The following is a 17,002-nucleotide window of genomic DNA, read 5'->3' as shown; positions in this document are numbered from 1 at the left end:
TATCCACCAATCATCCATCATCGATCATCCGTCCATGTAGTTTTGTGTCCGTGATGTTTACAAAACCGTTGAACTTCCATATTGTAGATATCTGTTCCTCAGGACATTATCCCAACGTGATGAGATCATGGCTGTGATTGGCTGATTTTTGTTGCCCTGGAAACCATCTCAGAAACTTGGCTTGTGCACGTGATGTTTCAAAAGCAGTTCAAGATTTAGCTTTCATTCGATAATGATCGATTCCTCATACCACCCAAACAAAAGATGGGGGACCGAGAGTATCAGCTCCTTGTTTCTCTTAAAATTGTGATAGGTTTCTGTGAAGTCGGTGATCACTTGATTGGGCAACAGTGAGCCTTACGTATTCCACTATTTCGACGTGGGAATGCCCATTTGCTTTTCTGAATGGGAGGAGGTTGAGAGTAAAGATGTAACAGCTATGGAAGGGGGAGGTTGAGGATCTGGGGCTGAGTGGGGGGGGGATGGCAGTGAATGAAGAGGAGACAGAGTTGGCAGGGGGAGGTTGAGGTTTTTTTTATTGAGTTGTCTCAATTGCGTGCGTGAGTGTGTGTGTGTGCGTGTGTGTCCGTGTGTGTGTGTGTGTGTGTGCGTGTGGGTGTGTGTGTGTGTGTGTGTGTGTGTGTGTGTCTGTGTGTGTGTGTGCGTGTGTTTTGTTCTCCTTGCACAGTTTTAATTCACAGATTGCTTTGATTTTATGATAAATGGATTTTAAGATCATATCGATTGTTGTTTGGAGAGAATGTTGTTTGAATGGTTGCAGGTATTGCAAAACATTTTGTTCAAGGTAATCAGGAAGACGCGCACGAGTTTCTCGGGTTTCTCTTGGATGCCATGCAGCGAGATGATACGTGAGAGCTTCACATCCTCTTCCTTTTCTATCCATTGTGTTTTATGTTTTATCAACTTCTATGAACCTAAACTTTGCCAGGTTCATGATTCCACAGCTGGGAGATCTCAATGTGATCCATTGTGTTTTCCTCTCCCTTTTCATGGACATATCTCGTGTTTATCAGTCAGGCTGCGAGGTCACCACCATTTTGTCACCTTTGCTTTATGAATAAAGTCAGCACAGCGATGTTTAGTTTGATACAAATATTTTCGTGACTTCCAGAGATGGGGGACATGGGAGGGGTGGGGGTGGGGGTGCAGTGTGGGGTCAATTGTCCCTCCTGCCTTTTGGAAGGGTGGGGGTCAGGGTAGAAAGTGTCTCATGACACGAACCCCCAAACAGGTCTGAGGACATGGTTGAACGAAGAGAGAGTGTAAGATGTTTGTAAAATACATCATATCCTTTGACTACCAATAGTTTAATCATCACACCTCTTTCAGAACCTTGATGAAGCAAAACTCACAAATTTCTCAAAAGGATTCGCTGATTCCACTTTGTCCTGGATTTAATCCATTTTCACTGTGATAACACACCTTTCGTATCCTGACAGTGAACGACGCCACCTGCCAACCCCACAGCCGCCATCGAGTTAGTAGGATAATGAGAGTGCCTTGTGGTACACGACCACTAATTGATATGATTGATAATTCCCAATATGGTGAGTAATTAATATAATCTTAATGAACATGGGTGTGATCATTTTTTTGGACCTTTAGGAGTGAAACAGCTCCTGGAGCACTTCCCTTTTGATCGTGAGTGTCACGATCCATGTTTCATTTGTTCACCACATTCTAGTTCATTTCGACACCTCCATTTCTTCTTGAATTTGTAACTTGCTATTTATCTCCAGATATTTATCTTCCACCCTTAATCAATCAAGGGAAGGAAATGTTTGTTGTTTTTTTGGGGAAGTGTTTTAGGTCCCATAAAACTATACCGGGGAGCCCTGCAAGTAATGAATCAGACAAGACAATATGGGAATGATCGACGGAGAACTGTCGATAGTGGAGGAGTTAAGATGTTAAAAGTTCTTGAGTAGTTGTGGGTTGGAGGGTGGAGAGGGAGGATATGATGGTCAGGGTGCACACATACATGATAAGTAATGAGAAGGGAGTACAAAGACAGACTAATACTGATATAGAGTATGTGAGAGTAGAGAGGGAAGGACAGGGACCAGTCCAGAAGGAAAGGGAAGGAAAGGGAGAGGGACCAGTCAGGGTTGGTTTGTGGTTGAGCTCGTGCTGGATCCTGATGTGGTGGCATAATGTTTGCTTTTTGGGATTTATTGCTAACTTCATCCCCATCCCCAGGGATAAAACTCAATAAACACGAATACTCACTGGTGAGGAAGTAACCAGCTACACTCAGACCCCAAACTCAGTGAGTTCATGATTTACTGTTTGTACATTTATCTTTTGTACTTCACAGCCTCTGTCAGCATTGCTGTTCGTCCAAGGTGATCAGTCGGACATTTGAAGGGTACCTACAAACACAAGGTGAGTCCATCACAATGAGTGGATCAAACGTCTTGCGGCCTTCTGTGACCAACTGATCATGCACACATGAGCACCCTGTAATGGTAAATACCACATTGGGTACCTGTACAGTATGGCCGCTTTTATTTGATTGGAAGGGGATCACATAACACAGGTTTTATTGTGTGCCACATTATTTATTTGTTCAGTTTTGATGAACTCCATCTTGGTTGTGCTTTAATCCGTTGAACACATTTGAATCACTCTCAGTGAACCTGCCAATCTCTTGGTTCGAATTCCACTCCACGTGTGTGTGTGTGTGTGTGTGTGTGTGTGTGTGTGTGTGTGTGTGTGTGTGTGTGTGTGTGTGTGTGTGTGTGTGTGTGTGTTCTCATGTTAGTTAAGGACTAGTTGATGCCTATAATATATATTTTGTATCTTTTGACAATGATAAATGGGTTTTTAATCCCATAAGGTACAAACTGAAACTCCTTGACTATGAGGTCGAACCAGTGTGTTGATGCACAAGTGTAGGCTCATGGAAGAGTGAAACAACAGTTATCACATTCTCTGTGTTGTGGTAACCATTGTCCGTTTCTCCATCAGTTGAGTGTTTAACTTGCCATCACAAGTCGAACAGGAACGAGCCGATGAGGGACGTTCTCCTCGATATTGAGGTTGGGATTCAGTTTTTTATAAAATATTTTTTCCGTTTCGTTTTACTCGCCGTGCCGTGACCTGGTGCAGGTAGACAAATGTAAGTGATAAATTAAATAAATCTGGTGGTGGGGGGTGTGCTCGAACTTCACAATAATGATCGTGTGCTGATTCCATGACCTTTGACCTATTACCCTGTCCTTCCACAGAATTTTTCCGGTATCGAGGAGTCCCTTCAGCATTTTTCAAGGAGAGACGACCTGTTTGGAGACAATGCTTATTTCTGTGAACGGTGGGTGCACCTTTCATCTGTTGTTCCAAATGATGATCTGCATTGTGCAGGGAAAGATCTTTAAAACAATGGAAACGTTTATCAAAGTTATCTGTCTCTTAAAAAACAACTTTTCTGGTGACTGATCACCACGTGACCAGAACCCCCAGTGTTGTTTATATATCTCATGATCACGTTTGATGGGATTGTGGTGATGATTTCCAGGTGCAACTCAAAGAGACCTGCCACAATGGCTACCACAATTTACGACCCACCAAACGTCCTCACCTTCACACTGAAGAGGTTTTCCTGTGTCACTGGGGGAAAGATCTCAAAGGTACGTTTGTCCTTATCTGGAACACCTGTACACCAGGACACTTACACGATCGGATGTGATTTTTGTTTCTGATCCAAGACCTCATCAGGCACCATTCCACAAGGTGCTCACTACGTCACCAATTTCACCTCTAAAATGCTCGATACACCTGGTTAGAATTCGGCAATGACTTTCTGATTTGGACTGAATTGGTGTTTGAACTTTTGACCTCCAATGACGTGATTATTTATCCACAGAACTTCCCATATGTTGAAAAGCTGAATCTTCGTCCCCACATGTCACAACCAGACGGGCCTCCAATATACTACTTCCTTTATGCTGTTCTCGTCCATCATGGGAAAAGAAGTTGTAAAGGTCACTATTTCAGTTTTGTCAAGGTGAGTGATCCACGTGAGACCATTATCTGCTGCGTGACCTTGTTGTGTCCAATAGGATGTACAGCAGCCCTCCAGGCCGAGGGGAACATGTTCTTCAGGTTACGTGATTGAATCACATTTTGATTATCCATTGTGACCATCCAGATGGAACCTCAGTTCATGAGTCTATTGAGTGAACAATGGACAACATTTGATCAGGTCATGAGGAACATTATTAGTTGTTGAGTGTCCAGTCCGTTCTTGGTTTTATCCATCATAGATGTAAAATGGCGTGAAACCAGGCGATCTCATCCTACGTACGATCCTTCACAGAAGGGGAGGTGCCGCCAAAACATCATCTCTTGTGTAAGTAAAACAATGGGTGGTTTTAATTTACCTTGCCAATCGGTGTGGAAATGTGGAGTTCAGACTGAGTATCGACACAACGACTTTCGCCCAATGTAATGAAGTTCCAAATCCCTGACAATGGTACAGGCCTCACACTCTTGCTCTTTGTAAAAGATAAGCTTTACGTTTCTGCTCTGCAGTGACATTGAGACTTATCAACTTTGCCAGGCCATTGTCACCACCACCACAAACTACAAATATGAAAGGAGTGAATTGTTCTTCGATATGTTGAGCTTTTGTCACAATGCAAGGATGATATTTGATGCACTTCCCCACAGGTGAGTCACGGCACCTGGTTTAAAATGAATGATGCATTCGTGAACAAGGTGAACGTGACCGAGGTGATGCACCAACAGGCTTATCTCCTGTTCTATGTGCGGTCACCTGATGGTCTTGATGGGAATACAGGTACAGAAGGGCCGAATTCAGAAGATGTGAAGCTCCCAACGAGGTATGTGAGTGTGTAAATCATCTCTCACAATAATTTATTTATTTTATTTGTTTTTAATTCCCGTCTCTGTGAGCTGATGTTTCCATGTATCAGTTTCCTTTTTCCGTAAGCCTGCCTTGGTCCATATGTCTTTCAGCAGTATCAAGCAAACAAAGACCCTTCCACGCATCAAGATCAAGATCAGGGGAAAGCATTTACCAACACTCCCAAGTGTCTGCCAACACCATGCCAACCCCATACCAAGGGTACAGAAAGATCTGAACGGCACCAGCACTACTTGTAAAAACAAAAGGAAAAGAAAAGAGACACATGATGGAGGAGAGGCCAAGAGGTTGTGTCGTGGAGATGCCAATGTGGGACGTGGTGACGTTTCTTGCCAAGAGCTGTGAGTCCCCTTTCTAACTCCATCATTTTGTGCAATATCATGATATCGGAGCATTATGGGAGGAAGTGCAGGAACTCCCTTGTATTTGTTAATCCTGTAAATATTGATATATCTGTGGATGTACATTTGCATATTAACATGGAAGGATGACAACTTGATGAAGGGTTCATTCGTTTCGGATGCAGTACATGCCTGCTGGGTTACATCATTGCTCGAAGCATGGCTGTTGGTTCGAGCAGGAACTTGTCAATGGTCCAGTGTACCGGTGAGAGCTCACGGACACTTTGTGGTGGACACCATGGGATCTTTAACCTCCACCAACTGATGCTAACAAAGGGGTTAATGAATACCTTCGTCAGCGGTTGCTGGTGATCAGAAGATTCGGTTTCCGCTTACTCTCCACTTCTGCTGTTTATGACTCACTTTATTACTCCTACCCAACACTTCAACACCATCTTAAGGACGGACACGTTCCTCTCCGGGACACTGAACATTTTGACTTTGTAGAGGGAAGATGGCTGGACGAGGTGTGACTCGCTTGAGACTTTAAGATGTGGGGCATCATGGGGCGAGGGGGGTCATGATTTCATCACAAATGGAAGTGACCTTCAACATTCCGTTTCCCTCCTACCAAGGTCTCCATTGGAAATCGCTCCCCAAGAGCCACAGCCGGAGAAGGGCAGCAAAAGGAAGAGAGAGTGTGAGGATGAGGACGAGGAGGAATTGTGGGAGCAGAAGAGTGCAAAGAAAAGAGAAAGGAAGAATAATACACTGAAAGGGACCACACACACTGGCGATGGGTCCGGTGAATGCAGTCAAGATGAAGAACGAGGAACGAATGGAAGGTTGTGCCGAGTTCCCCTTCACCTGTCGGCACAACTCGAACACCAGGTGTGCTCCTTCATCAAATATCGTTTGTTGAGCCTCCCCCTTGCTTGGGGAAGGCTTGTTGCTGTTGTCGGGTTTGTTTCCGCAATTATCGTCCCCTATTTTTAATTGGAACCACAAGTTTCTTCAACCCCTCGGAGTAGTAAACCCCCATTTAGAAAGTTATTATGATCATTATTTTCTTCCTGCACTCCTTACACTCGAAATTCCTGAACCGTATCAATTACCGAGCTGGATATCGGAGCCCGCTGGAACTTTCGCAATGAAATTTTACATCAATAATGTGAATGGAAAGTCACTGGGGTTGATATCATGTCTTTTGATGTTGACCTAATTTTTAAGGTCATGACCTAATGGTAGTAATTTTCATATTTTTTTAACATAACTCGACGATAGTTCAGCCGATCGGAATGAAATTTCCCTCCGTAGCGAGCTTCGCTCAAGGTGTATTCGTTCTCATTGTCCATCATACCTTTCCGGGTATCATTCCATCAGTCTGGGCTCTGACAGATACTCACATGGTTTTGAGCCTTGTATTGATGGTTGTGGTTGCCTCACCTCATTGCAGCTCACCTGACCTGGCATTTCTACCTCGGTGTGGTGGCAGATTGAGGCTGTTTTTCAACAGAGCTTCTTTCCTGTCGGGATACAGTGGAGATGCTCAACAAAGCCATCAATGCCTCCTCCACCAAGACTGTATCCTCATGGATTGGTTCACAGGACATGACGTCACTTTTTAAATTTCAATTGTTTTTTGAAATGTTTAAGCCTGCACATCCATCAACAATTATTTTAATGTTTTTTTTCTTCACATCTTTCTTCTTGTGAACGACCAATATGGATTGCGCTAAAGTTTCATGTCCAGGTTCTGCAGCCATGTCGCTGCCTCAGGTGTGAGTTGGTGGAGAGCTAATCTCCAATCTTTCTCTTTGCAGCCTTTTTGTCATCCTCGTGATGAGTTTCCTGGAGTATGGCTACGTCAATGTTGTAGTCCTTCAGGATGTTGGCGAGGATCTCACAATTAGGAAATGTCAGCCCCTCAACAATGAGTTGGGGGATGTGGAGGAGGGACCTTCTGGTCTAGTTGTGGTCCATGGCTTTTGACCTTGAAAAGGACTTTATTTAGTGCTATGCAATCTCGGGCACCATTGCTGGGGTTTGTCCCGAGTGCGTCGGTGGTATTGGTCAGTTGATGACATCAGTCTGGGCTCTTTCAGATGATTACATGGTTTTGAGCCTTGTACTGATGGCTGTGGTTGCCTCACCTCATTGCAGCTCACCTGACCTGGCATTTCTACCTTGGCGTGGTGGCAGATTGAGGCTGTTTTACAACAGAGCTTTTTTCCTGTCGGGATACAGTGGAGATGCTCGACAAAGCCATCAATGCCTCCTCCACCAAGACTGTATCCTCATGGATTGGTTCACAGGACATGACGTCACTTTTTAAATTTCAATTGTTTTTTGAAATGTTTAAGCCTGCACATCCATCAACAATTATTTTAATGTTTTTTTTCTTCACATCTTTCTTCTTGTGAACGACCAATATGGATTGCGCTAAAGTTTCATGTCCAGGTTCTGCAGCCATGTCGCTGCCTCAGGTGTGAGTTGGTGGAGAGCTAATCTCCAATCTTTCTCTTTGCAGCCTTTTTGTCATCCTCGTGATCAGTTTCCCAGAGTATGGCTACCTCAATGTTGTAGTCCTTCAGGATGTTGGCGAGGATGTCACAATTAGGACATGTCAGCCCCTCAACAATGAGTTGGGGGATGTGTTGGAGGGACCCACTGGTCTTGTTGTGGTCCATGGCTTTTGACCTTGAAAAGGACTTTATTTAGTGCTACGCAATCTCGGGCCCCATTGCTGGGGTTTATCCTGAGTGCGTCGGTGGTATTGGTCAGTTAATGACATCAGTCCTGATAACTTCAGAGTGTAAAATGGTTGAATATCATTTAACAGGAGCACCACGTGGAGGTCATCTCGCTCCCTTTTCTTCATTCATGTGTCCTGTGTTTGTGCTGAAAACCCAGGTGAATTCTCCTGTAAATCGGAGTTGTCCATCGCTTCTTCTTCTCCATCTGTCTCAAACACTAATCTTCCTTCAGGCACACTCACTTTTTCACTTATACCTTCCTGGCCAATACGTAAGCACTCTCAGCTTATTCTGCCACGAAGGTTTAGTACGACCTCCTTCGAAGCATTCAGTAACCCAGCTCTTCACCCCAGTCGTGACAGGTGTGAACACTTTTCCAAGAACACTCACGGTTTACAAACATAAATCGTTTTGTACGAAACACACACAAACTGCTCCACATTTCCCTCTCAACACCGTTGGGCTTCCTCTTGCCTCTCACCCCAATCAAGCCTGCACCTCCATCCCTACATCTTGCTCAATCACACTACCTTGCCCCCCTCCCCCACTACCCTCATGATCCCATCGTTGTTCACATTCACACCTTTTCACTCTGGTCCACGAATATCAGAGGCCTACCTGCCTGTCTTCCTGCAAGCTTTTCTTCACCTGAGCAAACGCTGTCCTCCTTTCACCTGTAACTGCACATTGAAATTACACCATGTTATAAACACCAGGACACCTCCATTATCATCTCTGTTCCACCAAACGAGATTTTTGTGTTCTTGGAATTGGTTCTTCATTTTGTCTTTGTCTCCTGTTTTGTATTTTCCAAGAGTCTGTGATGGATGCAGATTGCTGGGGATCATCATGGTGTTTATCTTTCTCCACGAGAGGTTTTCATCGTGAGTTATTGTAACACTCATTTGGTAAAACACTCACTAATTGTTACAACCTTGTGCGAGTCCCTTCATCTGAACCTTCCTTGCCATGTTTTCCAAGTGATCGTACAGTTCCCCTTGGAATGTTTGTGACAATCCTGTTTTTCAAAGTTTTTCAGAAGTGAAATGATCTCACAAGATGTCACCTTTTGTACCCCTTCTTGTCATATCCTCGTGTGTTTGTGTAATTCTATTGTTGCAGGTGAACCGCCTGGAAGGTCACGTCATGGAGGAAGGAGAACAGGGATTCCAGCAGGAGGATGTTATAAACATGGTATAAACACCAGGATTGTCATCTCGCTCCCTTTTCTTCATTCACGTGTCCTGTGTTTGTGCTGAAAACCCATGTGACTTCTCCTGTAAATTGGGGTTGTCCATTGCTTCTTCATCTTGTGCTGTGTTCTGATTGAACGTACCTGGATCAGCACCTGCAGAGGAACCCAGGTACGGTTTGAAACAGCAAAGGGCCGACCGTGTGTCGCTCTTCTTTATTTATTTATGTACTTTTCTCAGTGGGATTATTATTTATTTATAAATTACCTTGGTAGGATTTGATTTTTATCCGTAAATGTCGATTAGCATCGATTTCAAATCACTTTCACAGATGAGATTCTTGTGGTTTTAGTATTATGACACGCAAAGCTAAGATGAACTGTGATTGGTCTGGAATATTTCTTCCTTCAGGATATCTGATCATGTCAGGAGAGTAAATGCTTCTTGAATCATTTTTTATTGGAACTTATTCTTTGTTATTGCACCATCCAGTGGAATATGCTGTGTCTAGGGTCTTCTATATCTCATTCCATCTGGATGGAGAGACAAGATGTCTGCCGTTCAACATTTGAAAGACGAATGGAGTTCATCCTGGTAAAATATTTCTCTTCATGCACGTTTTGTAATATCCTTGCCCTTGCACATTCCTCGCTGGAACGAACCAAAGGGGCGCACCACTCACTCCTCGAAGAATGCTCCACTCACTCCTCATGGAATGCTTCACTCACTTCTCTTACAATGCTCCACTTGCCCACCCCTCATAGAAGCTGTGTTCTCCCTTCTGGAGCTGTGTTCTCCCTTCTGGAGCTGTGTTCTCCCCTTCTGGAGCTGTGTTCTCCCCTTTATTCATTCCCAAACTCCCTGGACCCTGTTTATGACGCACCACTTGGTTCGCAGCTTTGAAATATTAAGTGTCACATACGCCATTGCTGTGATACACAGGTAGATCATGACATCACCTGGGTTTGAATCCCGACACGACTATAAACTGTCACCCTGGTGTTTCACATGCAGGATATTCATTTCTCCGTGCGCTGAAAACAATTTTTTCAGGATAAATGACATTTATATAAAATATTTTTTTATAGATTCCTGATCCCTGAGAAGACTCGACCGAACCACAATGTCTCCATCCCAGGATTGAAGCCAAGAGATGTTTATTTTCAAGGCTGTACCACTCCTGTGTGAATCTCCTGACATGTTTAACACGACGACTCTCCTGGAATGAAAATTCTCTTCTGGTTATTGCAACACGACGTCAGGTCTGTCTTTTGGGACCGTCAATGTGAACATGTAACTCAGTGCGACCTGCAGCATGGTCGGAATGTCAGCGACAACACCGACCCCCCCTCGCTGGCCTTGTTTGTGTGGAGGGTGACTGTGTCATCCTGTCAAGACTAAAAACAGCACATGACAAAGGGCGGATGAGCTTCCTTCAGGAACCAATGACCATCCAGTAAGGAGATGGTGTCTCCTCCAAAAAAATGTAATCCAGGCGTACTACAGGTGTGAAGTTGTCGCTCTTACTCTTTGTGATGCTGAAGATGTCATCTCCTCGTTTTTTCTTCTGTGTTTCACATTGAAATGAAAGAAGGAATGAAACTCATCTTTGTACATTTATTAACACTCCAGTGTGTTGAGATGAAACTTGAGTCGGAGACATCTCGTTATTTGATTGGTTCTTGAGTTTCAATCGGTGTTGAGATGATCTTTGTGTTCATGTGTTTAAAATTCTCCAGTTTTGTCTGTTTTCCCCCCAATTCAGTGTTACCTTGATAAGTGTTTTCGTACATTGTTTTATTTTATATCTTTTTGTGTGAAACATTTCTCTTGAGTGGTTGCGACCAAAAGTCAATGGTTTCGTGTTAACGGATTCACAAAGTTGTCTTTCTTTATTAAAATTATTCGAGTGTGAATTTCCTCTTTTCTCCACTTCTTACTCTGTGCTGAAATGACCATTGTGTTGTTTTAATAAATACGAAGTTTATGGAATGTTCTTTGTTGTCATTTGTTGAGAAGAATAGTTGTGAAATGTTTTCTGCCTCCTGATTCATTCACAGGTTTTAAACATTGATGGACATTCTCAGTGAGCCAAAAGGTATTTCTGATGTGGTAAACTGATACACCAGCCGTGTTGACAGATTTCTCTGCAAAAGAACGTCAGGTCAGGCCAGTTATAGGAGCATGCGCCGGAGCAGCATGTCAGTGTCCACTTTCAGCTCCGTCGGGCTACCCCCCCAGCAGATGCCTGGCACGTCCCCATTTCCTTGAGATGCCTATCAACCTGGTGCAACCACGAGGCACGTGATCAGCCTTTTGGCCTCCTCCACTCATGAGTTTTAAGTGGTGAGCAGGATCAGTGTCGGGAAAATGAGCCACATGTCCATCCAGCAGCAGGTGATGCTCACGGACTATACAGGAAGCAAATCTCATCTGAATCTCTCTCAGCAACCGCTCGTTGTACATAAAGTCTGACCAGCAATGGCAGTTGTCGAGTTGGACGTCAACGGTGTTACAATCCCTGTTGCTGACCCTCAAATCAACTGTGGTCCACCTTCGCTTGTGGAAACACGGGCTGCGGTGAACCAGTTGAAACGGGGCAAAGCTCCAGGGATCTGTGGCATCCAAGCTGAACTTCTCAAGTTCTCAAGTCAAGATCTGTGGCATCCATGCTGCACTCGTGTCGTTGCATGCAGTTTTGTGCTCTGCCTGGAACACAGGCATCATCCCAACTGACTGGAAGAGGGGCCTTGTTGTCCCTCTCTGGAAAGGGAAGGGTGATCGCCAAGACTGCAACAACTACCGAGGGGTGACGCTGCTCTCAGTGCCGGGCAAGGTCTTTGCTCGGATAATTCTTGATAGGGTTCGCCACCATCTGCTTGAGCACCAACGTCCAGAGCAGTCAGGCTTTACACCAAAGAGGTCAACGATTGACCGTATCCTTGCACTTCGTGTGCTCATCGAACGCAGACGAGAGTTTCGGCAGGGGCTGCTTGCAGCCTATGTTGATCTCTGTAAAGCGTTCGATTCAGTGAATCGGGATGTCCTCTGGAGGATTCTTGGTCTTCATGGGGTGCCACCAAAACTGATCGATCTGATGTCTGAACTCTACTCTGGTACTGAGAGTGCTGTGAAGTGTGGTGGTACCATCTCTGACTTATTTCCAGTTGTTACTGGAGTTCGTCAGGGATGTGTACTTGCCCCCACACTTTTCAGCACTTGTATGGACTGGATTTTAGGGAGGATGTCGGAGAGATCAAGTTGCGGTGCATCGTTTGGCAATGTCAAGATCTCGGACCTTGATTTTGCAGATGATGCAGTCATCTTTGCGGAGACTTTAGACATCCTCTTGAGGGCCCTCGAGGTGCTGAATGAGGAGTCGGAGCTGTTGGGATTACGGGTTTCTTGGGTCAAAACTAAGATCCAGGCTTTCGGTGGCATCTTGGATGCTGCTGTCCTGTCTGTGTCTGTTTGTGGTGAGGATGTTGAGGTCGTGGAGAGATTCACTTACCTTGGCAGTGATATTCATGTCTCTGCTGGCTGCGAGTCAGAGGTCAATAGACGTCTGGGTCGGGCCTGGGGAGTCATGGATTCACTGGATCATGGGGTGTGGCGCTGCCGGTACCTGTGCGGGAGGACGAAAGTCCGAGTCTTCAGGTCCTTGGTACTTCCTGTCTTGCTCTATGGGTGCGAGACTTGGACTCTGACCAAGGATCGAGACGGAGACTTAATTCCTTTGGTACCAGAGCTCTTCGGAGAATCCTTGGCTATCGCTGGTCGGATTTTGTGTCCAACGAGCGGTTGCTGAGAGAGACTCGGATGAGATTTGTTACCTGCATAGTCCGTGAGCGTCAGTTGCGGCTGTATGGACATGTCGCTCATTTTCCTGACTCTGATCCTGCTCACCAGATTCTCTCAGCGAGGGAGTCTCATGAGTGGAGGAGGCCAGTGGGCCGACCACGTGCCTCATGGTTGCAGCAGGTTGACCATCATCTCAAGGAGATGGGGATGGGCCTGGCATCTGCCTGGGGGATGGCCAGACGGAGGCCCCTGGAGTCCCGGCGGAAAGTGGACGCAGCGACGCGCTGTTCTGGCACATGCTCCCATACCTGACCTGACCTGAGCAATGGCCAACAATTCTCCAAAGAGACATGGTACTGAAAGAGTTAAGTCTTCATCTCAGATCTCTGGTCAGAGTCCAAGTGTCACATCCGTAGAGCAAGACTGGAAGCACCAAGGACTTAAAGACTCGGTGAAACTCAAAAGACTCAAACTTAAAGATCAAGTGAATCCATGACTCCCCAGGTCTGACTCAGACGTCTATTGGCCTCTGGTTCACAACATGCAGATACATGAGTATCACTGCCAAGATAAGTGAATCTCTGTGTGAGTTCAACATCCTTGCCACAAACAGGTATCGACAAGATAACAGCATCCAAGATGTCATTGAAAGCCTGGATCTTCGTTTTTATGCAGGAAACTGGTAATCCCAATGGCTCCGACTCCTCATTCAATGCGTCGAGCAGCCCCAGAAGGATATCCAGCATCTGCGCAAAGATGACTGAATCATCTGTTTAATCAAGGTCAGAGATCGTGATATTCCTAAACAATGCACCGCAACTTGATCTCTCTGACTTCCTCCCCAGAATCCAGTCCATAAAAGTGCTGAAAAATGTGGGGGCCATTACACACCTCTGAAGAACTCCAGTAACAACTGGAAATGTCAGAGATGGAACGACCACACCTCACAACACGCTCAGTTCCAGAGTATAGTTCAGAATTCAGATTGATCAGGTTTGGTGGCATCCATGAAGACTGAGAATCTTCAAGAGGGCATCCAGATTCACGGAATCGAATGCTTTGCAGTGTTCAACATAGGCTGTGAGCATCCCCTGCTGAAACTCTCATCTACATTCCGTGAGGACCCAAAGAGCAACAAAACGGTCATTCATTGACCTCTTTGGTGTTTCACTGCTCTGGGTACTGGTGCTGAGGCAGATGGTGGCGAGCTCCATCAAGAATTATCCGAGGAAAGACCTTGCCTGGCACTGAGAGCAATGTCACCCCTCAGTGGATGTTGCAGTCCTGACGATCACCATTCCTTTTTGAGAGAGGGACAACAAGGCCCCTCTTCCAGTCAGTTGGGATGATGCCTGTGATCCAGACATAGAATAGAAATGTATACAACGACATGAGTGCAGCGTTTTCAACAGCCTTAAGAAGTTCAGCATGGATGCTACAAATCCCATGAGCTTTACCTCATTTCAACCGGTTCACCGTAGCCTGCGTTTCGACAAATGATGGTGGTTCACAGTTGATTGGAGCGCCAGCAATAGTGATAGTTACACCCCCTGATATCCAACTCAACAGCCTGATAGAACCGCTTAAAGTAACCAGCCCGGCGGGCCTTAACTTCGGACTCCTCTGTCAAAAGCCCACCACACTCCGCTCAAACTGCAGTGCACCGATGGATAGGCTTGGAGGAACGCAATGCACTAATTCCTCTCTAAGCAGGACAAGAATCACTTGACCACAGATTCTTTGCACACACGACTCCTTGTCCGCCCTCATTGCAGCGCGTACAGTTTTAAGCCTCAACTTGCTGAACAGCTCAGCTCTGCCATTAAGTCTGGCCTGCGACTCTCATCAATGGAATTAAGTGTCATTTGGGAGACAAAGTTCTGCTTCGCCTGAAGGTGGGTTCCAAGACATTCTCCTGGTTGTGGAAATGATACAGGTAGCAAGACCAAGATATCCACTTTTTGTCTTCATTCTGCCTCAATGTTGATGTGCATATAAGTTGTAGACAGTTTTCTTAATTTTTGTGCTTCCTTGCAACAACTTCTTCATGAAGCTTGATTGTGTAACTTCATGCCCATTGCAAATAGACACAAACGCCAAGGTGGGGGTGAAATGATGTATTGTTGCGGGCCGGGGGGGGGGGGGGTGGTCGGTGGCGATAAACCACCACTTGGTGGAGCAGTGGAGTTGTCTCCCACCGAACACCAGGAATTTAGGTCGTGACTCTCGGATAAGTCCGAGAGTTCATGGATCCCTTGGCGGACCGTGGTCGCCAATATTTTGACGGCGTGGGGTAGGGTTAGTTGCCTAATTTCAATATACCTAAATACCCACATCGTCCAACGACCGGGGAAAACCACACCCTCGACGGACCTCAGGCGGAACGGACCGTTTACCGAGCCAGATCTGGGTGTAAACCGAGCAGGGATTACCAAGATCCGTCGGTCCAAGCGGCAACTTACCGGCCCGAACGACCTTACTAATTCTCAAACCACTCTGGGACTACGAACCACTTGCAATACGGGTTTCCTGGGTCAAAACTAAGATCCAGACTTTCAATGACGTCTTGGACGCTGCTATTCTGTCTGTACCCGTTTGTGGTGAGGATATTGTGGTCACCGAGAGATCAGCAGTGATTATAATCATCCCCTGCAGTTTGTGAGCCGGAGGTCAACAGACGTCTGGCTCCTGCCTGGGGAGTCATGCATTCACTGGATCATGGAGTGTGGATTCTGTCGGTACCTGTGTAGGACCACGAAAGTCTGAGTCTTCAGGACCTTGGTGCATCCAGTCTTGCTCTCCGGATGTGAGACTTGGCCGCTGAAAAAGAGATCTGAGATGATGACATGACTTCTTCGGTACCAGGTCTCTTCAGAGAATCCTTGGGCATCGCGAGTCAGATTTTGTGTACAATGAGTGGTTACTGAGAGTCAGATGAGATTTGTTACCTGTATAGTCCGTGAGCGTCAGCTGCGGCTGTATGGACATGTGGCTCGTTTTCCTGACGCTGATCCTGCTCACCAGATTCTCTGAGCGAGGGAGCCTCGTGAGTGGAAGAGGCCAATGGGCCAATCACGTGCCTCGTGGTTCCAACAGGTTCATCGGCATCTCAAGGCGATTGGGATGAGCCAGGCTTCTGCCTGGGGTATGGTTTGACGGGGCCCCTGGAGTGGAAAGTGGATGCAGCGATGTGCTGCTCCAGCAAATGCTCAAATATCTGACCTGACCTTTCTTCCTTGCAATTGGTTAATTAACGTTTTCCACTTAGTAATTCACAATAATTCACTATTAGATCAAATTTTCAGTTCCAGAATAAGCTTATTCTCACTTTTTTTTTCTTTTTTAAAAACTTTTTATACGAGATGGCTTTTACTTTCTGAGTGTCTTGAGGGGTTAAAGCTTCCAAAAAGTCTTGAGGGTCCAATGGGGTCTTAAAGGTCTTGAGGGATCTTGAGGGTCTAAAGTTAAAGCTCAAAGAGGTCTCGGGTGTTAAGGGTCTGAATGTCTGATGGGTATAAAGTCATCAAAGGTTTGTAAAAGTCTATGAGGTCTCAGGGTTATGAGGGTTTAACAAAAAAGGTGTGTAACTTTCGAAAAAGTCTACGGTATCTAAGAGGTCTCAATGCCTCAAAGGTCCGTTCGAATCGTGTGCAATTGATGCGACACTGCACGTGAACAGTTGGGTAACTACAAGGCACTTATTGTTAAGATTGCCAACTCTGGTATTCTACGACTCTGACTGATACAACGCACAGTTTTAATTGTGTCGTTTATCATGATGACTGACATAAATCAGTGACTTGCAATGAAATTTTAGCTTGGAATAAGCTTTGGCATTGTGTAAAATGTACGGAAAAGTGATGCCGAGGGTGGGTTCAAATAATACACATTTTTCACAATTTAAGAGTTTTTATAGATGATGCAAGACATTTATCTATGGAAAACAGTTGAGAAATTTTTTGTTGCAATTTTGGCTCAGATTGCTCTTTATTTTGCATGAAA

At 45.3% G+C, this 17,002-nt stretch overlaps 1 long non-coding RNA gene across 1 annotated transcript; it reads left to right on the top strand.

Annotated features, from left to right (window-relative positions):
* Positions 1-8,902: 8,902 nt before the first annotated feature.
* Positions 8,903-11,181, top strand: LOC147020776 (uncharacterized). Its single transcript, XR_015061958.1, has 3 exons — positions 8,903-9,370; positions 9,711-9,793; positions 10,288-11,181. It is a non-coding gene; the product is annotated as an uncharacterized LOC147020776 (long non-coding RNA).
* The last annotated feature ends 5,821 nt before the right edge of the window (positions 11,182-17,002 follow it).

Source organism: Eptatretus burgeri, chromosome 9, assembly GCF_056783735.1.
Source record: "Eptatretus burgeri isolate ZD-2024b chromosome 9, Ebu_testis_v1, whole genome shotgun sequence".
Classification (NCBI taxonomy): Eukaryota; Metazoa; Chordata; class Myxini; order Myxiniformes; family Myxinidae; genus Eptatretus; species Eptatretus burgeri.
Note: the sequence above shows the minus strand (reverse complement) of the source record. Positions and strands in the feature narration are given on the sequence as shown.